The sequence below is a fragment of the Dermochelys coriacea genome, chromosome 14, assembly GCF_009764565.3.
Source record: "Dermochelys coriacea isolate rDerCor1 chromosome 14, rDerCor1.pri.v4, whole genome shotgun sequence".
Classification (NCBI taxonomy): domain Eukaryota; kingdom Metazoa; phylum Chordata; order Testudines; family Dermochelyidae; genus Dermochelys; species Dermochelys coriacea.
The window spans coordinates 27,489,148-27,512,586 of NC_050081.1; the positions used below are offsets into that span (position 1 = coordinate 27,489,148).

At 43.1% G+C, this 23,439-nt stretch overlaps 1 pseudogene; it reads right to left on the bottom strand.

The window, feature by feature from the left end:
* Positions 1-2,076: 2,076 nt before the first annotated feature.
* LOC119843009 overlaps positions 2,077-23,439 on the bottom strand; it is a 43,129-nt pseudogene continuing 21,766 nt past the window's right edge.

A 23,439-nucleotide genomic window follows, 5' to 3' on the forward strand; every position in this document is an offset into this window, starting at 1 on the left:
GGCCCGGGGCCCCGAGGCCCCGGACGCCGCTGCTGCGGTAGCGGCATCCAGAGTCCCGGGCCCTTTTAAATCGCCAGCCCCAAGACAGCTGCTCCCTTTGCCCAGGCCCATCTGCGGCTGGGGGGTGGGGCAGGGACGTTAAAGCACTACAGGGTCTGTTGCTGCAGCAGCAGCGCTTTAACGTTGCTGCCCCCCCCCCCGGCAGCCGCGGTGGTGCAGCAACATTAAAGCGCTGCCGCAGCAAGGGACCATCCTTAAAGCGCTGCCGCGGCACCTGCCCCTTTTGCCTCCCCTGTTGGCAGCCCTGCCGGACCGCCGACAGGGGAGGCAAAAGGGGCAGGCTGGGCATGGTCTGGTGCGGGTTCTTACTGGCTCACTTTCACCCCTGCCAGAGGAAAGAGGAGGGGACAGCTCCAGAGAACACTGCCATGTGATTCATTCATGTGATTAAACATGCAGCTAGTGATTCATTATTATTATCTTTGCACTTATTGTTTTATTTAAAAGGATTCAGGACTGCAGGCTGAGCAAGCATGATGGCATATAGAGCTCTTCATTGCCTGCTGTGTTTGCAGCTCTGTGATACTGCTAGTATGACATAGAGTTCTGCTGTCACTGGCGTTAAAGCTTTGTCCCTGGCAGTGTAGATTATAAGTCCCAGTGGCTGTATTCAGTGGAAAAGTCTTTTATTGACCTCAGTACTTGGCCTCCTGGTTTTGTGCATTTGTGCTACCCTGTCTTGAACGGGGTGGTGGAAGGACAGCAGGGAAATCGGCTCTGCTGTAATCACTCCTCTGCATCCTAGCTCTGTATCTAGTTAATGTTCACCTGAATTTCCCCCAAATCGAACATTTGATTCTTGACAATGTTTCATACAGAGAAACTCCAGGCAGGGAGTGAGAATCCTATGATGAGTACATTTCCCATGCCCACCCTGATAGCTTACTAGCTCTCTCCATTGCTTTCTATGCCATTGTGTAATGTCCTACAAGGCTTCCAGGTTTCCTTCTTGAAACTAATATAGGTAACAGGTAACATTCTGATTACCCAAAACCCCCAACCAGAACCTACCTACCTGCCTACTTACTTATTTTTAATGAATTAACCCAGAAATTCTTACCATGATGTATCTTTGGTCTGGGTTTGTTGCTAGAAGGAGCTTCTCAGTAATATGAAGATGGAATAAAAACATACCAGATTGATGACAAAGTTCAAACATGTTGGCCTTGGCTTGACACAGAATGTAATATGGGGTGATTATTTCTTCCCTGCATGGAGGGCAATGTTTATATATACATATGCATATACCTACACACACACACACAAATATACATACATGCACACATACTCCTTAATTTTCTTTGCAGGCCCTTCCACCTCAACAGCATTGACACAGCCACCCAGGACGCTTGGAGACAGGAACCTCAACCAGCATGAGAAAGCATGAGAGAATGACTTGTGGTATGCCATGGGTCACAGGTTTGATGAGCATCTGGAGTGTCAGAAAGTGAAGAAAGAGCTGGAGAGGGAGAGACGGGAGAGAACGGTTACTGATTTCCTGGAACATGATCAAAGGAATGGGGATCACCACCAAGCATGCTTAGAGCAGCTGGTCACCCTTGTAGCCAATAATTTTAGTTTATTATTTACTTATTGTGTAATGTTATAATTAATTACCACATCCAGCAGCCACTGGAAAACTCTGGGGTTGGGTGTGCTCTGAGCAATGCATGTAGTGAAATGGGCAGATGTACCAGGTGAATTCCACCCCCATAAAACAGCATTCAATAAGATCAACATTTGTACTGGGGGAAGGAGAACTGGAGGTGCCCTTGTGACTTCCAGTTTCACTATTAGTGAGCCCATGGAGCTTGGACTTTAGCTATTGGTCCCCTTTTGCACAGGGTTGCACTTTATTTCACACTGCACACTTCTGAAGAATTATTTATGGACAGGAAGTTGTGGTGCCTTTGATTGTCTTTGGGTTATTTCAGTATTTTGTTTTGTTAATGAATTGGCTGGATTGGACAATACATTGGCATATGAGTGTCAGGAAATAAAGGAAGAGTCAGGAAGTTGTATCCACAGATTTAAAATAAAATATCAGATTCTTTTAAAAGCAACAGCAAATAACCAAGAGCAAATCAGCACATAAGAAATAGACACAATGACAATGTACAGCATTACAGTCCCTCACCACATCTCCACATCACCCAGTGGTGAAAGGATGTAGGTGTGTAAGCCATCCCTTGTTTCCCTTGTTCACCTGGACCCAACCCCTGTGATGACAGCAGGAGTGATGGAAGCTCCATAAAAGTGTGGGGGGCCACCAGCACCTGAACTCTGGCCCTGCCCTCCCCCACTACCCCTTTTCCCAACGTCCTGGTCCCACATAACCCCGTCCTCCTGAGCCCCCACCCTCACACCAGCTCTGTCCCGTAAGGCCCTACCCCTGCTCACTCCTCTCTGCCCCACCCCATTGTTTGCTCTTACCGCTTGTTAAAAGTTGGAGGGCATAGTCCCCCATTTTTAAAAGTGATGGGGCCATGGACCCCTGACTCCCCATTCCAGCACCCCTGGATGACAGGTGCACATTCTGGGTGTCTGTATGGGACTGTAAACCAGTAGTGTCTTTCTCCTCGCAGATGCTAGGTAGAGCACAGCAGACCACAGCCATATGGATGGCATTGGCTATGCTGGTGTCCAAATGGTCTGTAGGTGGCACCATATTGCCTTCAGCCTGCCAAATGTGCACTCCATGTCCCTAGAAATCCTAGTGCCAAACACAAAACTACAGCATTCATGTCAACACACGTGTATGGGGTACGGATCATGTGCAGCTCGTCTGTGTGGACTTTTACAAGTGGACTTGACTAATGTGTGCACACTGCAAGGCAGGATGGAGCACACACTGCAGTATAGACACACTCTTAGCTACTAACCTGACCAGCTGTTAAGAGTTCTCTTGGATTGCAGATGTTAGTGACAGACAGGCTGCACAATCTTAGGACCAAGGAAATTGGCTTGTCCTTCTCCATTTCTGCTCTCAATGGCTCTTAAATCCAGGGACACCACCCCTCCCCCAGGTTTATAGATACTGTGCATTACAGGCTCTGCAGGAACATTGGAGACCTCCAGCATTTTAGGATGAGGATGTGTGAGGCTAGACTGGCTGATGACAAGTGTCCCAGAGGGGTATTTCTTCCTGTGTCTCAGGGACACAGTCTGAGCTGGGATTGCAAATCCCAGACCCAGAGCCAAGGGTGGATTTTCTCCCCAGCAAAGGAAGCCGGTGGGAAAGTGAATATCAGTACCCCTTTATCAGCATCAAAAAATGCCACCTGCCCCTCTTCATAGTCCAGAAAAACCCGGATCTTCTTGGGAACCTGCTTCAGGGCCAATGGGGAGCGAGGAGAAGTGACAGCGAAGTACTGATTCCCCCAATGGCCCACAGCCCAGATCCCCTCCTCACTGCTAAATATGATCTCTCCTTTCCTCTTCATAGACTCTCTGGCGATCCCCACAGCCCAGTATCCCCCACGTCCCACCTCCATCTCCCAGTAATGTCTCCCCGAGGTGAACCCCTCATAGCCCAGCACACAACATTCATATTCAAATCTCTTAGGATTGTCGAGGTGATCCAGCCGTGTGGATAGCCGTTTGACACTTTTGCAATCCACAGACAGGAGAAGATGGGGATGAGCCGTGTCTGGATCCAGAGTCACATTCTCTGAGAAAGAAAAAATCAGAGCATTAAGGGCAGAGCTCAGCCCTGCGGGAGAGTTTGATCATGTCAGTGACAGAATCTGCCCCAGATGGAGTGTGACTTAGGGAATCACCTTTCTCCAGAATTTACCAGGTTGGAATGGGGAGCAGCTCTGAGATCTCAGCACAGTGCATGGGAGACTCACTCCCCTGGCAGAGATGTGTCAGTAACAGAGTGAAGGGATCAGCTGGTCCAGGCCTCAGAATCAGGAATCCTGGTATCCCCAGGGGGACACAGCAGATTATATGAAGTCAAGAATATTGACACAGCTCCCTTCCCCCTAAAGTGCCTTATTTCCAGCTGTGTCCTTTTGTGTCCCAGCTGCTTCCTCCTTTCAATGTGATATGGGCCTCCTCACTCTCCTCCTCTCTCCAAATGCTGGATCTGTGATGTGCTCCTGCCTCAGGCAGCAACAGGCCACATGGGGCAAGGACTTGACATGCCTCAGATTTCACTGCTCAGCAGCTGGTCTCGTTTCTCTCAAGGACAGCAGCTTTGGGGAACTGCACTCACCCTCCTGTTAATTCCTATCATCTTCAAAACTGCTCATCATCCCACCCTTCCCTTCCCTTCCCTTCCTCTCCTTCCCATCACCACCTTTACTCCCCCACCCATCTCTCCTCCACTGCTCACTCTGGCTCATGTGCAGAAAGCGGGATCTTCCTCCCCAGCCCTTCTAGATATAATTCTAGTCAACAATTTTCCCATCTCCATCATCATGGTATCTAGACACCAGACACAGAATTCAGTTGCTCCTTCGTCTGCAGAGCATGGCTCTGTCCCTCTCCCAGGCAGTGAGGGCTGAGGAAGAGTGAGGAGGAGACATGAGCAGGAGCAGGAAGGCAATTGATGGGAAGATAGGGCAGGCCTTGGCCCTGGGGTAGCAGCTGGGGAGAGTCATGTTCCATTGTACAATGACTGGGAGGTGCTCTCAGAAAGCCCTGCAGGGAGCACTGCACATGCAGACTGAGGAGTTGAGGAGCTGTGTATGATCTGGATGCATTGGGTTGTGGCAGGACATAGGCATAAAACCTGCCTCACATCCTGGTGTACACCGACATACAGGATGCTTGTGAGGTCTGCCCTGAACTAGTCACTGCTGCACTCAGGGAGAAGGTGAAACATTTTCTTATGAAAGGTGATGGACATTAATACAGTATGATCTTCAATTACCTTTTTTCAGAGGGGCAGCAAGTTTTCTCCAGCCTGAAACCAACCACATAATCAGAGATGAGAATTCACAGGAACAAATTATATAGGATTCAACAGGGTACAGAATGATACACTGAGGGAAAAATAGATTTATAATTTCTATCAGACATTTATGATAAAATAAAGAATCAGAAACACTCCTAGATTCTGTAAGTGCTTCTCCCACAGAGGCTACACCTTTAATACACTCTTTTATATTATGTCAGATCCCATTAACTATGCAACTGTCAAAAACTTACGAACAGATTTTTCAACTGACACATTAGAATTATGATGCAAAATACCTGGTAAGAAAAGCCTGAAGCTGTCCCCACCAAGGTCAGTGAAAAATCTCCCATTTATTTTAGAGGGAGCAGAATAGAACATATATGTGCACCAATCTTTAAAAGATTGATGCACATACTTAACTTTACAGATCTGAATAGTTCCACTGAGTCCAATGAGTTCTACTCAGACACAGCAAGTCGAATCTGAAAGCTAATACTAATTTTTGAATTAAAAGTGTTTTTCTTGACAAATTGCCTTTTTCAGAAACAAACATTTTTCTTCGAAACATTGCCAATTTAATTTTAATTTTATTTTTATGACAAAGATCCACTTTCCACTTCTCTTCTGCACTATTTCTCAGTATTGTCAGGATCAAAGTTAAATCTGACAGCTCATTTCTTTTCAAATCCCTTATCTTATTTTGCTTATTCTGTGTGACATTGATGAGCCTTACCTCTATTTCACATTTTTAAAAATTGAAATTGAAAAAAGAAAAACAACCTCCCCAAGAAATAAATAATCAGAAAAAAAACCCTGCCTCCCCAAAAGCAATCAACCTAATAAAAAAGCTAAATAAACGTCAACACCACAATGACAACAAAACACTGTGATCAGTATACAAGTGTGTGCAAGAAATAGGAAGAAGCAAAAGAAGACTTACCAAGCTCTGCAGTAAGTTTCCCTAAAAATGTAGAGAAATAAATATTCATTATTATATCAAGTTTTATTGTCCAGAGCTTCTATCTCCCTGGATACACATTAAAAGGCTGTATTCTCTATGTATGAAATTCAAACTATCGGTAAAGAGGGCAGTGTCTGAGTTATGGGAGTGTTGAGCAGAGAGATGTTACAATTGACAATACTTAGCTGTGATGATTCAAAAAGGGCTTGGTTTCAAACCTGAAAGTAGCTAGGAATGTTTTCCTCCCTGGAATAGATGCATTTATTTACTTACCTACCATGGGGTGTTTCTGTAGGGCCCAGAACTATAGTGCTCAGGTGCACTGCACTTTGTTAGCAAAAAGAGATTTCAGTAAAGATACCACAGGCAGGACACAGAGCACCTCTGAAGCCTCGCAATGGCCAGTGTACTCACTTTGATCTGAGCTGCAGCTCCTGCACATTCCCTATTTGGAATCTACAAAATCCTGGCCCTGGGGCTTCACTCGCATTTCTCTGCTGACCTGATACTTGTCATGTGACAATGGTAAAGATCAAAAGAGTCATTTTCTATATCACTGACCAGATCATGTTGTTATAATAAGGAAACAGAGCTATCCCTAAAACTCCTCAGTCTCTATCTCCCTTTCTCCCTGTACTTCACTATCCAGCTTCTGCAACAAACCCTCCCTAGCCTCAGCTTCTGGCTTCCTGCACAGATTTATAGTACATATAGCCACACACACACACCTCTTTCTCAGCAGTTGTTGACTTTATTTTGGCAGGTGTTAATGGGATTTTGATCCAAAGAGAATCACAGACTTTGTTAAAGCCAAGCATCTGCCTTCAGGTTCAGTAGAAAAAATAATTATGTGCTTTTATGTTGTGATCCAGATAGAAATAATGAAAACTACTGTCCAGTGCACTGGGCACAAAGCCAACCCAGGTAGATTAACAGGGCTATCACTGATAGTGAACTCAGGAGCTAAAAGATCGTGTGTGTGTGTTGGAGGTAGAAAACCAGAAGAAACCTGGCAAAAGAGTTATGGGTGTGAACGGAAGCAGACAGGGCTCCTTGGGCACAGAGCTCATTACAGTGGAAGATTGGGGATTTTCTGAGCAAGGAAACTGTCTGCTGCTGTTGGTTTCTACTGTGTTCTAGGATAAAAGACTTTCCTCTACATATTTTGTAAATAAAAGATGACACCAAGAATAGACCTAACTTGTATCGATCAGAAACAACTCTGCACAAAGGGGAAAAACTGATACCAAGCTGGCATGAAGCCATTCCTTGCTATGCAGGAGGGCACAGAGTCCCCCTTGTCTCCCACTTCATGTCACCTCTTGCAGGAGGGGAATTTCACCCCCAGTGAAGATACATCTAAAATCATGTTCTCTATGTTCCCATCTCCTACCTACTGAATTATCATCAAAACATTATTGTGAAATTTCATTTTCTGTGAGTTTCCAGTTGGTGTTCCTTTTATTACCAATAATCACAACAACAAAAATTAACAGCAAACAACTTCATAGAACAGTTTCTATTAGGAGAAAATATTTGAAAAGCAAGTTGTTTAAGAATATTTACAGTTAATGTAGATTGAAAGAAATGTTTTCATTATATGCATTCTTAGCACCTCGATAAACATTACATTTATGTTTTATTAACCATGTGACTACATTGGAGTTCAATATCAAAAAGTGAGTATTTCCAAGTTGTGAAAGTTCTGAATTCCCTGCAGAATTAGAGCCCAGTCCTGCTTCCTGGCATATCCTACATATCCAGCAACTTTGTTGGGAGCTTTAGGGGTGCAAGGAGTGTAATTCCCTAATATTATCAACTGTATTGTTCTAGGACTTGTGCATTTAGTGCTTGATCCTCCACTCCCTGAAGTCAATGACAAAGCTCTTATTGATGGTAGTGGTGTTTCTGATTCTAAAATCTCTCCCATAATAAATAATAAATAATAATAATGAGACAAATTTGTGGAAAATTTTACTTGTTGGAGGAAAGATAATGACACCAATATCGGTATTACATTTCCCAAATAAATAAATAAATAAATAAATAAATAAAATAATCAGAGATAAATAAAAATTATTACTAGAAAATAAGAATGGCCATACTGGGTCAGACCAAAGGTCCATCAAGCCCAGTATCCTGTCTTCCAACAGTGGCCAATCCAGGTGCCCCAGAGGGAATGAACAAAACAGGTAATCATCAAGTGATCATCCCATCGCCCATTCCCATCTTCTGGCAAACAGAGGCTAGGGACCCCATCCCTGCCAATCCTTGCTAATAGCCATTGATGGACCTATCCTCCATGAATTTATCTAGTTCTTTTTTGAACCTTGTTATAGGCTTGGCCTTCACAACATCCTCTGGCAAAGAGTTCCACAGGTTGACTGTGCATTGTGTGAAGAAATACTTCCTTTTGTTTCTTTTAAACCTACTGCCTATTAATTTCATTTTATGACCCCCTAGTTCTTGTGTTATGAGAAGGAGTAAATAACACTTCCTTATTTATTTTCTCCACACCAGTGATGATTTTATAGACCTCAATCATACCTCCCCTTAGTTGTCTCTTTTCCAAGCTGAAAAGTCCCAGTTTTATTAATCTCTCCTCATACGGAAGCTGTTCCATACCCCTAATAATTTTTGTTGCCCTTTTCGGAACCTTTTCCAATCCCAACATATATTTTTTGAGATGGGATGACTACATCTGCATGTAGTATTCAAGATGTGGGCGTACCGTGGATTTACTCAGAGGTATCTATCTCTTTCTTAATGATTCCCAACATTCTGTTTGCTTTTTTGACTGATGCTTCACATTAAGTGGATGTTTTCAGAGAACTATCCATAATGACTCCAAGATCTCTTTTTTGAGTGGTAACAGCTAATTTAAACCCCAACATTTTACGTGTATAGTTTGGATTATGTTTTCCAATGTGCATTACTTTGCATTTATCACCATTGAATTTTAACTGCCATTTTGTTGCCCCGTCACCCAGTTTTGAGAGATCCTTCTGTAAATCTTTGCCTGCGACTTAACTATTTTGAGTAGTTTTGTATCATCTGCAAATTTTGCCACCTCACAGTTTACCCCTTTTTCCAGTTCATTTATGAATATGTTGAATAGGATTGGTCCCCGTACAGACCCCTGGGAGACACCACTATTTACCTCTTTCCATTCTGAAAACTGACCATTTATTCTTACCCTTTGTTTCTTATCTTTTAACCAGTTACCAATCCATGAGAGGACATTCCCTCTTATTGCATGACAACTTATTTTGCTTAAGAGCCTTTGGTGAGGGACCTTATCAAAGGCTTTCTGAAAATCTAAGCACACTATATCCCCTGGATCCCCCTTTTCCACATCCTTGTTGACCCCCTCAAAGAATTCTATTAGATTTATGAGGCATGATTTCCTTTTACAAAAACCATGTTGACTCTTCCACAACAAATTATGTTCATCTATGTGTCTGACCATTTTGTTCTTTTCTATACCAGTTTTCCCAGTACTGAAGTCAGGCTTACTAGCATGTCATTGCCGGGATCACTTCTGGAGACCTTTTAAAAAATTGGCATCACATTAGCTATCCTCCTGTCATTTGGTACAGAAGCTGATTTAAATGTTAGGTTACAGACTACAGTTAAAAGAAAAGGAGTACTTGTGGCACCTTAGAGACTAACAAATTTATTAGAGCATAAGCTTTCGTGAGCTACAGCTCACTTCATCGGATGCATTTCCCGATGAAGTGAGCTGTAGCTCATGAAAGCTTATGCTCTAATAAATTTGTTAGTCTCTAAGGTGCCACAAGTACTCCTTTTCTTTTTGCGAATACAGACTAACACGGCTGCTACTCTGAAACCAAACTACAGTTAGTAGTTCTTCAGTTTCACATTTGAGTTCCTTCAGAATTCTTCAGTGAATACCATCTGGTCCTGGTGACTTATTACAGTTTAGTTCATCAATTTGTTCCAAAACCTCTTCTAATGACACCTCAATCTGGGTCACTTCCTCAGATTTGTCACACAAAAAGAATGGCTCAGGTTTGGGAATCTCCCTCATATCCTCAGCTGTGAAGACTGATGCAAAGAATTTAATTTAGTTTCTCTGTAATGGCTTTATCGTACTTGAGTGCTCCTTTAGCATCTTGATAATCCAGTGGCCCTGCTGGTTGTTTTGCAGGCTTCCTGCTTCTGGTGTATTTTAAAAAATTGCTATTATTTTTTTATTCTTTGGCTAGCTCTTCTTCAAATTCTTTTTTGCCCTTCCTAATTATATTTTTACATTTCAAGGAGTTTCTTTTCCCTTGTGTGGACAGTTACAGGACTGTAAACTTTGGGGTATACATAAATTCACCAGTGGACCAAGGGTTCTGTTTGAGTTCAGTGAAAGCTCTTCACAGATACTGTACAACTGATGAGACTTTGATGGGTTTCACATCCCCAGAACAAAGATGAAAATTTTTCACTTTTCTCTAATTTTGTGTGTCCCATTATATATAAATGTGAAGGCTCAGCTGGTGTAACTCAGTGAAGTTCCTTTGCAAGGACATTTCCATACAAAACCATTATTTTTTGTTGCTTCTACATTTTTCATGTTACTTTTTAATTTTTCAGATGTAGCCTTACTGCTTTTATTAGAAGAAAATCTTGCATTATATTTTCCTTTATAATGTTTACCTTTTATTTTAAATAAATAGTGATGCCAATGAAACCAGCAAAAATCGTCAGGATCACCATCAGAGCCACCATCCATGGATTCGCCTTTGGGAAAAAGACAGCTGTAAAAGAAAACCCCAGAGAGATTCACATCACTCTGTAAGTAAGGGCAAAAATCAAAGGATTCCACATCATATAAAGCTACCTCCAGCAGGAGTAGCTAAAATAAAGGTGGAAATACAGCCCTGTCTGCAATGCACAGAGCACCAGAAACCTATATTACAAGGACTCCAACCAACACAGGCATCAATTCACAGATCAGTATATGAATCAGCCTGGTTTAATGCACTGCTATTGTTGCACAGAGAGACAACCTTGTCCAATGTCTAAAGCACTAGCTTGAGAGTCAGGAGACTGAATTATGTTCTCCTCACTGCTGGTGCCCTGCTGTATGAGCTTTACTATGTTATTTCCCCTCTGTTGCTCTATTTCTTCTCCAGTCTTTTGCCTGTCTTGTTCATTTAGTTTAGAACTATCGCTGTTTATTTGTACAGTGCTCAGCACACTGGGGCTGCAATCATGGGTGGTGCATAATGGAGGCTTGGGGAGAGGCCGTGTCATAAATATAAAGAGAAGAGTAAACACCTTTAAAATCCCTCCTGGCCAGAGGAAAAACCCTTTCACCTGTAAAGGGTTAAGAAGCTAGGATAACTTTGCTGGCACCTGACCACAATGACCAATGAGGAGACAAGATACTTTCAAAGCTGGAGGGGGGAGAAACAAAGGGTCTGTTGGTCTGTGTGATGCTTTTGCTGAGGACAGAACAGGAATGGAGTCTTAGAATTTAGTAAGTAATCTAGCTAGATATGCGTTAGATTCTGATTCCTTTAAATGGCTGAGAAAATAAGCTGTGTTGAATGGAATGTAGATTCCTGTCTTTGTGTCTTTTTATAACTTAGGGTTTTGCCTAGAGTTTCTCTGTGTTTTGAATCTGATTACCCTGTAAGGTATTTACCATCCTGATTTTACAGAGGTGATTCTTTTTACCTTTTCTTCTATTAAAATTCTTCTGGTAAGAAACTGAATGCTTTTTTCATTGTTCTTAAGATCCAAGGGTTTGGGTCTGTGTTCACCTATACAAATTGGTGAGGATTTTTATCAACCCTTTCCCAGGAAGGGGGGTGCAAGGTTTTGGTGAGGATTTTGGGGGGAAAGATGTTTCCAAACAACGCTTTCTCAAAAATAAACCCAGTTAGATGTTTGGTGGTGGCAGTGGAAGTCCAAGGGCAAAGGGTAAAATAGTTTGTACCTTGGGGAAGTTTTAACCTAAGCTGGTAAAAGTAAGCTTAGGAGGTTTTCATGCAGGTCCCCACATCTGTACCCTAGAGTTCAGAGTGGGGAAGGAACCTTGACAGGCCGGAAGCAGGGGTGCAGTGGCAGATTACTGCATGGACCCACAGGGCCTATGCCCAGGGGTCCTGGCCAATTTGGGGCCCCCTGAAAAATCCCCATTGCTACAGCCTCGGGGCTGGAGGAGCTCTCACTCCAGGGCCACAGTGGGGACACAGAGCCTTTCTGGACTAGGGGTCGCAGCAGACAGGGTGGAAAGGAACAAATGAGGTGTGGGCCTCAGGAGAAGAGGTGGAGTGGGGGTGGAATGGGGGCAGGTTTGTGGTGGGAACAGGGGCAGGGCCACAGGGGAAGGGGCGGAATGGGGTGGGGCCATGGGTAGGGCCTTGGGCAGAATGGTGGAATGGGGGAGGGGCTCTGGGCTTGACGCTCTGGCCAGGGCCAATTGCTCTGCTGCAGTCCCGGCCATGGGTGAGAGCTCAGCCCCAGCTGGGGCTATGCTCTGAGCCCCTCCTCCCCACGGTCCCAAAAGAGCTCTCAGGCAGAAGCAAAAGCAGAAGCTCTCCCTGCAATTCCCAGCTGTTTTCTGCTGCCTCTCCCCATAGACACAGCTCCCAGCTTGCTGGCTCCAGCAGCTGTCGCACAGGGCAGGGGCTTGGCGACACCATGTGACCAAGCAGGGCCAGCAAATCCTGGCAAAAGTCTGGGGAGCGTGTGACCCCATGTGTCCTCCCATGTCACCACTGCAGGGAGGAAGGTCTCGGGGCTTCAGCCCCACTCCTGAAGCCCCAAGCCCCGACAGGTGCTTCCCAAGGGGCTGAAGCCCTGAAACCCCCCCTCCCCACAGGTTTGAAGCCCCAAACTCCTGCAGTCATGCCCCAGCTCTCAAACGTCTGAAGATTGTCATATGTGGCTTGGAGAGTCAGTAAGTTTGGCCACCTCTGCTATATAGTATAGATGGGATCTTGAAAAGTGTCTGAATTATTTAGGAGCATGAGTCTTGTTGACTTTCAGGATACTTTTGAAAATTCCACCATTGGTTTGTTTCTTTTGTCGTTTTTTTCCCCTAAATATCATACTCTAGCCTTCATTGCTATTGATACATTTTAATGTAGTTAACCAATCTGCTGTTGTCTTTTTTCTGTTGCTGATCACAGTGTGTTGTTTTGGTGGTAACTGACCTGATATATAAAATAATGTTGTTTCCTTTTTTTGCTTGGTGTGGGTGCTCCTGACTACACAGGACAAGTTCTGGTGTGAATTCTCTGTAATAACAATGGAATTTTCAATGTCAAACAGCTCATTGGCTTCTTTGGAATTTGTTTCAGAGAGTGATGGTAAATGCTGTCCACTGGCATCTCTCCACAGCACCTCAGGCTGTGGGTACCAGCCAACCGATCGACACACCACCCAGATCCCTCCATCCTGATAATCCTCAACAGAGATGTGAGGAGCAGTGCCTGAAGCTAGAGCAAATTAATAAATCAGTATTAATTTATGCACATGCTCAGCCTGGAGGATAAACATTTAAACTTTCTTTTATTCCCTATACTCATGGACTCAGGAAACTATATGAGCAAGAAATTATAATTATTTCATGGAGCAGGAAAGGAAAACTTTTTCCTTTTCTAGTTTTCCATTCCAGGATCTACACATGGCAAAACATTGTATTTCATGATTTCATGAATCCCTTAGCTGGTAAATAATCTTAACACTAACTGATAAAGAAAAAGATTGAGAAAAATAAAAGTTATATTTCAAATGTACCTTCAGGTGAAATAGCTCTTCCTTGATCATATACAGTCTGCTTTAGCTAGCCCTATGGATACATGTCAAAGAAAGAGGAGAAAAGTCTGTCCATGTCTGATCAAGTTTAACCCACAGCTCAGTATGTGTGGCTTCTCCTACACCCCTTTTCACTGGTGAAAAGCAGTGGAGGAGGAATGGGCTTTCACAGAAGGAATTGTTCTCCCTCCTTAAAGTTCTAGCAGCCTTCACCAGAATGAAACGAGATACCACCAGAGTGACAAGAAGCCAGCAGAACACTAGCCACTCATTTTTAGCTGTGGAGTAGCTAGTGTACCCCTTATCCAATGTACTTCATGTTTGGATGAAAAATTATTCCTCGCAACAGACTTGGGGAAATTTTTTCAGAAGCACACAAATGACATAGGAACTTAAATCTGATTTACAAAAGTGGCACACTGGAGTTACTGCTAGGAAATAAATGGAAGTAACAGGAAATTTTGGATAGTAAAATGCAAATAAGAATCACTGAGAACCTTCTTCAAAGGAAACATGGACACATAGAAATATAGGGTTGGAAGGGAACTCAAAAGGTCATCTAGTCCAGCGGTTCTCAGCAAGGGGCCTTTCAGGGGGTCCACTTAGCAGGGGCAGCATTAGACTTGCTGGAGCCCAGGACAGAAAGCCAAAGCCCAACCTTGCTGCACACGGCTGAAGCCTGAGACCCATCACACAAGGTTGAAGCCGAAGCCTGAGCAACTTAGTTTCAAGGGGCCCCCTGTGGTGTTGGGCCCTGGGCAAATGACCTGCTTGCTATCCTCTAATGCTGGCCCTGGCTTTTAAATGCAGAAAATCAGTGATTGTGGCACAACTATACTGTGGAGTTTTTATAGCATGGGGTGGGTGGGGGGGCAGAGCACTCAGAAAGAAAAATGTTGAGAACCCTTGATCTAGTCCACATCACCCACACTGAAACAAGATTAAGTACTCCTAGGCCATCCCAAACTGCTGTCTGTCTAACCTGTTCTTAAAAAAACCTACAATGACATGAATTCCATGACCTGACTACGTTACCTGTTCCAGTGCTTAACTATCTTCATAGTTAGAAAGATTTTCCTAATATGTAGCCTAAATCTCCTTTTTTTCCCACTACAGCATCATACTGTTGGCTCCATATTCACTTTGTGATCCACTATAATCTCCACATTCTTTTCTGCAGCATTTTTGCCCAGACAGTTATTCCCATACTGTATTTGTGCATTTATTTTTTCCTTCCTACGTGTATTTCTCTTTGCACATGTTTTTACTCAATTTCATGTTGTTGATTTCAGACCAATACTCCAGTTTATCAAGATCATTTTGAATTCTAATCCTGCCCTCCAAAGGGCCTTCACCTTTCTCAGCTTGGTGACATCTGCACATTTTATAAGTGTACTCTCTACTGCATCATCTAAATCATTAATGAAAATATTGAATAGTACTGGACCAAGGAATGACCATGTGGGATCCCATTTGATACATCCTCCTAATTTAACAGCAAACAACTGATAACTACTCTTTGGGTTCAATTTTTCAACCAGGTTGTGCACCACCTTCTAGCAATTTCAGCCAAACCATATTTCCCTAGTTCGCTTATGAGACTGTCATGTGGGACTATGCCAACAGCCTTACTAAAAATTAAGATAACCCTACTGCTTCCACCACATGCTACTGACCTGACACCTTTAGTTCCAATACGGCTTCTTCATAATTAATATCATCTTGAACAAAACAGCTGTACTGTCCTTAAGGTGCCACAAGTACTCCTTTTCTTTTTGTCCTTCATCAGAAGGTCTGATATTGAAAATTCTTAAGGCAACATTGCCATTGGTGAGACCATCTTTCAAGAGCTCTGTCCTCTGCTGATATTCTGGCATCTGCTGCCCATACTGATCCTTTCCATCACTATAGCGATGAACAAATGGAGACAGCTGGGACCGGAACCATGTCACCTCCATGTTTTCAGCACTCATCTTGGGGGACAGGTGACAGGGTAACACAATCTCTTCTCCCACAATGGCAGTGACAGGCTGGTCAGGTCCAACCACTTTAAATTGAGCTAAGAAATGTACCAGGGTACAAGAAAGATAAACTCAGAGAAAGCATGGAAAATTCATATATATTTATTTAACAATACACACAAACAACAAGGTCTATTTCATGTATTTTATATTCCATGGGGCATGAAATTATATATGAAGTTTACAAGAAATAATGCATTTGCACAACTGTAACTTATTGTTATACCAGATGTAAAGTGAAACCTCATTGAATCTGGTGGGTGTAATAGCCACCTTTCATTCATGATAAATGTTAGAAGCAATGAAGCTCCTTTCTGGAGTAAGGTAGCTGAAACTATAGGAGCAATCACTCAAATCACATGCCATGTGGAAGTCTGGTCAAGAGCTGAGTTATGTGGGCAGAGTGCAAATGCAGAGGAATGGGTGTTGCTTTGGTAGAGCTGTGTGTTTGTGTGTGAGAGCAGAAGCAGAAAAAAAAACACCACAGAAGCAGACAGAAAAGGCTGCAAAGAAGGACCAGAGACAGCCAGAAAAGCACTTGGAGCATGTTAAAGCTAAGAGAGAACTTGTTGAGCACCATTCTGGCTGAAAGAGGCTTGGAATTGTGAGCAAAGAAATTGTCTCCTACTGTTTGATTCCCACTGTGTTCAATGATGCAGGACTTTGTGTACATTCTATACAATTAAAAAGGATCGCATCAAATAAATACTTGACTCCATCAGCAATTTTTCCTCCTAATGGAAAGAACCCACAAGACCCTGAATATTGGCTAGCTACTCATGTCTAAAGGGTTAATATTATGTTTATGTAAGCAGGGTCTGAATGAATGCCTCCCTGACAGCTAGCCGGGAGGGTGAGAAACTAGGGTGTGTTTATGTAAAATTCAGTTTGCTCCTGCTCTGCTTACATATTCAGTAGATGCAGAGGTGTCAAAGTGATCAGCTTTGGCTGGTGTTGGGTACAAATCACCTTAGTACTGAATACAGAGGTGATGAAATATGGTTACTGAGGTTGTAATTATTGTAGGAATACAGAGAAGCAGGATTGTGCTTAACCTGTCCCAAATGAGTGTGTGTGTGTGTTGGGGGGGCATCCTCAGTTTAAAGAGTCTTATTAAGCCAGGAGCTCGAATGTCAGAGCCCTGTGAAAGTAAGAGAGGTGGGGATAAGTATCCTAATGAGAGGGCTATACACCCTGACCAAGGGTCCTACCTAGACTGGTTCAATCTGTTCCTCCCCACAGTTCAAAGAATAGAGCTAAAGAGGCTTTATTAGAAGCCTCTTTGTTATTTTAATTGTTCAATCAGAGCTGAAACCACTTGTAGTAGGACTGTGTTTCTGCCCTGCCTGCCTAGATCTGGAAATCACTGAGAGATGAAATCATTTGTGGTGGGAGTGTGTTTCTGCCCTGCCTGCTAAGAGTTAAAATTACTAAGAGACTGATGTGCAGAGGTCACAGCAGAGAGGCAGGTGACAGCAGATGACTGACAGTCAGCTGGTGAACGAGTAGCTGGTGAGGCGGAGAGGTGCAACAAGCAGCCAGCAGGGCGGTGGCAGAGAAGTGTGATGAGTGGCCAGCAGGGCGGCTGATCAAGAGGTGTGCCAAGAGCGGAGAGCAGGCGGCCAGCAGGGTGACGGCGGAGAGGTGCAGCGAGCATGATGAACAGGCAGCCAGCAGGAGTGATCAGCGGCGGCCAGCAGGGTGGCTGGCAGAGATTTCTCGAGCAGTGGAGCAAGTAAAGTGCCTCTCTACCCCACCTCCACACAGGGTGGGAAGCGAACTCTGCAGATGCACCTCTGAACTCTGGGTATGCACTGACCAAGGACAGCAACTGTGAGTGGGGTGCAGAGAGGGGTTGGGCACATGAAGGGGGATTTTGGGTTGCTGGACTTAAGAACCTGAGGGGAAAAGGACACTGCCCAACCTACTTGGGGGTGGGTCTTTTACTCATGGTTTATGTTTATGGACCCTTGTTGCGGTGTTTTCCCAAATTAACACCAAGTTACTTCCATCCTCTTATTAAAGTTTCTTTTCTATACTCAGACTCTGTGCTTGTGAGTGGGAAAGTATTGCTTCTCAGAGGCGCCCAGGGGTGGGGTGTACATTTCCCAGGTTACTGGGTGGAGGATAGAGCCAGTTCTGTGTTGTATTGATGGAAAGGAAACCCTAGATATTGAACCTGGCCCTGGTTGCTGCTGGCTCCATCAGGCAGGATTACATTTTAAAAAAATACTGAAAATATTAAAAAAATTCCCAGCACTTGTCATGGGGAGCAAGTTAGAGGAACACAAAATGTCCCCAACCCCAGTGACAGGGTGATCAGGTTCAGTCACTCTACATTGTGCTGTGAAATGTGCCACAACATAAAGAAAATTAACTCAGAGAAAAAAAATTATTTTTCTTTTGCCTCCTCAGTCCTGTCAGCCTCATGCAGAAGTGTGCTATGGATATAAAATAGGATTAGATCTGATAAACTAGGCAACAAAATTTGGAGGAAATTTTAAAAGATGGAAACCTGATCCCAATCCCACTGAACCAATGGAATGGCTCTTATTTACTTCAATGGGATATGGATCAGCCCTACTGTCTCCTTCTTTTGTTGTTCAGGTTCACAGGCTGTGGAATCCTTTAATCTCCAGAAGACTAGTTTCAATTTAAGCTAGTGCAAAGTGTAGCATCCTACTTGGTTAGCTGTACTCTGCACATGGAACGCTGTGTACCTGAGCTCTGTGATATGCTCTGACTTCCAGTATATTTCCGGTGCACTTCAAGGCACTGGTTTTTGACATATGATGCATTAAGTGGTTTGGGACTAGGTTACTGCCTCTTTTTGAATGTGATGTCCCAGGGACTGAGAGCAGATGGAGTGTCTGAGCTAACAACCCCACTGGTTCTAATGGGACACTTTCAATGAAGAATCATCAGCTCTGTATTTCATTTACCCTCTTGACCAACCTACTGACTTGCAGTCCCTGCTCTCTAGGTGATTGAGAAGGGAGTGTGTGGAAGAGGATGTCAGTGCATTAAGGTGAGTTAGGCAGTTATTAGTCCTGAAGGTTTGGACAGGCAGTGAAGACACTTTTTAAAAAAAACACTGTTGTTTTTGTTTTGAATTTGGGGCATTTTTTGTTCAGCCTTCTGTCTACAACTAAACATCTTATTGGCCATCTTTTTAAACCCATGCTATTTATTTACTTAGATTTTTATCCTCCTTCAATAACAGAGTGTTATCGACTGCTGACAACTTTTAAAAATACATGCATGAATAAGTAAACCTATAAACTCTCCCAAGAGCAAATGAAACAACCCAGCAACAGGATAAGCAGAACAAAACTGAATAATGAAGTTGCTGATCTTGCTGTGTGGTTCAGTTTGTACACTGCAAATTGTTCCATGGACTTCAAATGAAGCACATTTGTAAGTCACTGTCAACCTAGATAAATCATTTAAGAAACTGCAGAAAGAGATGGGATTCCTACCTGATTCCAACCAGTTAACAGAACAAGTAATGAAGAAAATAATCAAACCAGGCAGAGAGCATCTGGCTGTGGTGCTGTGGCAGAATGAGAGAACCTGCATCCTCATGGGAACTTGGTCTAGATGACAGGATGGACATGGAGAAAAACAAACAAACATCATAGTGAACAAAACAGTGACTATGAGATGCTGGTTGTTGGATTTTGAGGGGCAGAAGATCACAGAGGACTCATAAATAAAATGGGATATATGCATTGCCAAGTAAATTCATTTTTGTATTATGCAGTTAGAGCAGCCATTCCATTAAAGTTGAAAATGTATTTCCCTTACGAGTCTGATTTTGTACCATTCCTCCCCAATCCACACTGCTCCCCACCTCCAGGTCCCTGCTTCCCCCACCCCTCTATATCCTGCTTCTCCTCTCTGGGTCCTCCCTGCCCAAAGATTCCTGCTTTACCTCAATTCCACTTTCCCTTCTCCAGGTGCCTGTTTTCCCCAATTCTGGGCCCCTGATTCTTCTCTCCCTCCATTTTCCCCTCTCCAAGGGAGGGCCCTAATAATTGGCTATTGACTAGTCTGAGGTGGAGTTTTCTCAATATTTCCTGTGGGATCTGTTCCACGTTGAATAAATAAAGAAATATTTATTGGAGCAGGAACTTGAATCTGAGTCTTCTACAGCTAACAGGAATGCTCTAACCACCAAGCCACCTTCTCTCCTCTACTGTAGCCCTGCTCTGTATAATTTAATACAGAGTGGAACAGCACCAACAAGAGACCCTGAGAAACAGAGACAGAAATGTACAGGAAATGAGCCAGAAAAGTCACAATACATTCAACTGCAGTGAGAGTCCTGGAGCTTCTTTTATTCCTTTGATAAATTCAGAACTTCTCTTTACGTCAGCAGGAGATTTGCCACGGTTAACTCCAGTTGCTAGTTACTAGTTCTGCCTCACTAGTATACCGTAACAGAAATATCCAAGAAAAATGCTCAGAGAGGTGGGATGCTTTCATGGAAGTATCTGAATGATCATATTACATGCATTCCCATTCATAGAATCATAGAATATCAGGGTTTGAAGGGACCTCAGGAGGTCATCTAGTCCAACCCCCTGCTCAAAGCAGGACCAATCCCCAACTAAATCATCCCAGCCAGGGCTATGTCAAACCTGACCTTAAAAAACTCTAAGGAAGGAGATTCCACCGCCTCCCTAGGTAACCCATTCCAGTGCTTCACCACCCTCCTAGTGAAAAAGTTTTTCCTAATATCCAACCTAAACCTCCCCCACTGCAACTTGAGACCATTACTCCATGTTCTGTCATCTGCTACCACTGAGAAAAGTTTAGATCCATCCTCTTTGGAACCCCCTTTCAGGTAGTTTCCACTATCAAATCCCCCCTTATTCTTGTCTTCTGCAGATTAAATAATCCCAGTTTCTTCAGCCTCTCCTCATAAATCATGTGCTCCATCCCCCTAATCATTTTTGTTGCCCTTCGCTGTACTCTTTCCAGTTTTTCCACATCCTTCTTGTAGTGTGGAGCCCAAAACTGGACACAGTACTCCAGATGAGGCCTCACAAATGCCAAATAGAGGGGAATGATCACATCCCGCGACCTGCTGGCAATGCTACTACGTATACAGCCCAAAATGCCATTAGTCTTCTTGGCAACAAGAGCACACTGTTGACTCATATCCAGCTTCTCGTCCACTCTCACCCCTAGGTCCTTTTCTGCAGAACTGCTGCCTAGCCAGTTGGTCCCTAGTCTGTAGCCGTGCATGGGATTCTTCCGTCCTAAATGCAGGACTCTGCACTTGTCCTTGTTGAACCTCATCAGATTTCTTTTGGCCCAATCCTCTAATTTCTCTAGGTCCCTCTGTATCCTATCCCTACCCTCCAGTGTATCTACCACTCCTCCCAGTTTAGTGTCATCTGCAAACTTGTTGAGGGTGAAATCCACACCATCCTCCAGACCGTTAATGAAGATATTGAACAAAACTAGCCCCAGGACTGATCCTTGGGGCACTCCGTTTGATACCGGTTGCCAACTAGACATGGAGCTATTGATCACTACCCATTGAGCCTGATGATCTAGCCAGCTTTCTATTCACCTTATAGTCCATTCATCCAGCCCATACTTCTTTAACTTGCTGGCAAGAATACTGTGGGAGACCATATCAAAAGCTTTGCTAAAGTCCACGAATAACACATCCACTGCTTTCCCCTCATCCACAGAGCCAGCTATCTCATCATAGAAAGCAATTAGATTCATCAGGCATGATTTGCCCTTGGTGAATCCTTGCTGACTGTTCCTGATCATTTTCCTCTTCTCGAAGTGCTTCAGAATTGATTCCTTGAAGACCTGCTCCATGATTTTTCCAGGGACTGAGGTGAGGCTGACTGGCCTGTGGTTCCCCCTTCTCCTTCCTCTCTACCCACTCCCTTCCCTCCCTATCCCTCTCCTCTGAACTTTGCTTCTATTCTTTACTTAAATTCATATTTTTTGTTTAACTAGTTGGTTTTCCATAAGCATATTTTGTTTATAAATTATTTAATACAAATAATTGAGGTATATTTTGACCATTCATATTATATATATAACTAAATGTTTTAAGTATGGCTAACATTAGGTAGCAAATGGTTAATATATTATGAGAATTTAATGTTTAGTTTATTATGTTTGTTTTTCTCTGTGTATATTGTGACAAAGCTCTGTCCTTGTCTCCATGGGTCCCACATTTCCTGGAGGATTTCACTAGCCTCAGAGGCTCACTGTGATTCTCCCTGTAGCCCTTCTCTCTCTACAGGCAAGGGTCACAGCCAATCTTATGGGGTTCCACAGGCTTCTGTATAGATTATTTAGGTTAATCTTTCTATCTACCCAATGGGACTCAGGGCTCAGTCTAGAAGATACCATCAGAGATGCTTAGTTTTGCAGTTCTCAGACTGTGAATCTGTGTCTCCAGAAATAACATGCTTGTTAACAGCAAAAAATGTTTTAAATAAATAATTTATAGACGTGAGAAATAACAGATCACAACCCTTTGTCCCTCTGAAAATTTGTGTACACAGAGTCAATCCCTTACCTTTCTGTAAAAGTGCAAAGTTTCAAAAAGTTCAATGAATAGAAGATTGTTGGGTGGGGAATAGATGTGGACAAGGAGAAGAAGTCTAGAGATAAATGTGAGAAGGGAGGGACAGGCAGTAAAAACAAAAATGAAACTGTTTGAGCAGCATATTCCAGAAGTCGTGAGGTCTTTCTGAGTGTAGCCTTCATTGATTTGAGATCTACCATACCATTCTCTCACTAGAAGGGAAAACCTATAATGGCAGCAGGCCGTAAAAGAGACCCAGTTTGGGAACATTTTAATGAATTTCCTCTACCTGTTGGTAAGACAGGCATGCGTGCAAAATGCAAACAGTACAACAAAGAAATGCAAGGCCTCGTTGCCGCAATGAAACAACATCACGAGAAGTGTTCCTTCTCAGGAGGAATCTGTGTTGAAGATGATGAAAGGAACATGTCTGAAACTGCAGGATCTTCAGGTTGGTAAACTTTTTTATTTCATACTTCTTTCTTAAGGACTGCCTGTCTTCCTTCTGGACTATTCTTGAATTCTCATGTTTGAGCAAAAAATATAGTTGTTATTCTATAGTACTATCATTTTAGATGCAGTTGTGATAAAAAATAAATAGCTGAAATAGGCAGATCCTTCTTTTACAATTTCACCTTAAAGTAGTACTGAGAGTGTCAGTGAATGCAATGAGTAATACCAAATGAGCAGTATGGTAATAATAATTAAATAACTGCATTGACTTATGTGTTTAGGAGAATCCAGCCTCAACATACAGGATTCTGAAGACTATCCACCTTCAAGATCACCATCATTTTCTATAGTTTCAGAGTTATCTGCCAATAATAGTGTTTCAATCACATCATGTATGTCACATAGCCACAGTATATCACCTGTATCAAAAAGAGAAAAAAATTTCCATCTTCCAGAAACAACCATAGATAAGTTTGTGATAAGAACCAGCAGATTACAAAAAGAGGTAATTGATGGAAAAATTGCTTTGTTTGTTTATGCAAAAAACTCTCCTTTACGTATGATTGAGAACCCATACTTCATTAACATGGTTCAGTCATTAAGACCAGGATACAGTCCACCCAACAGAGCAGATGTCACTGGCAAATTGCTGGATAAAGTATATGAAAGAGAAACTGAGCAGTGTGTA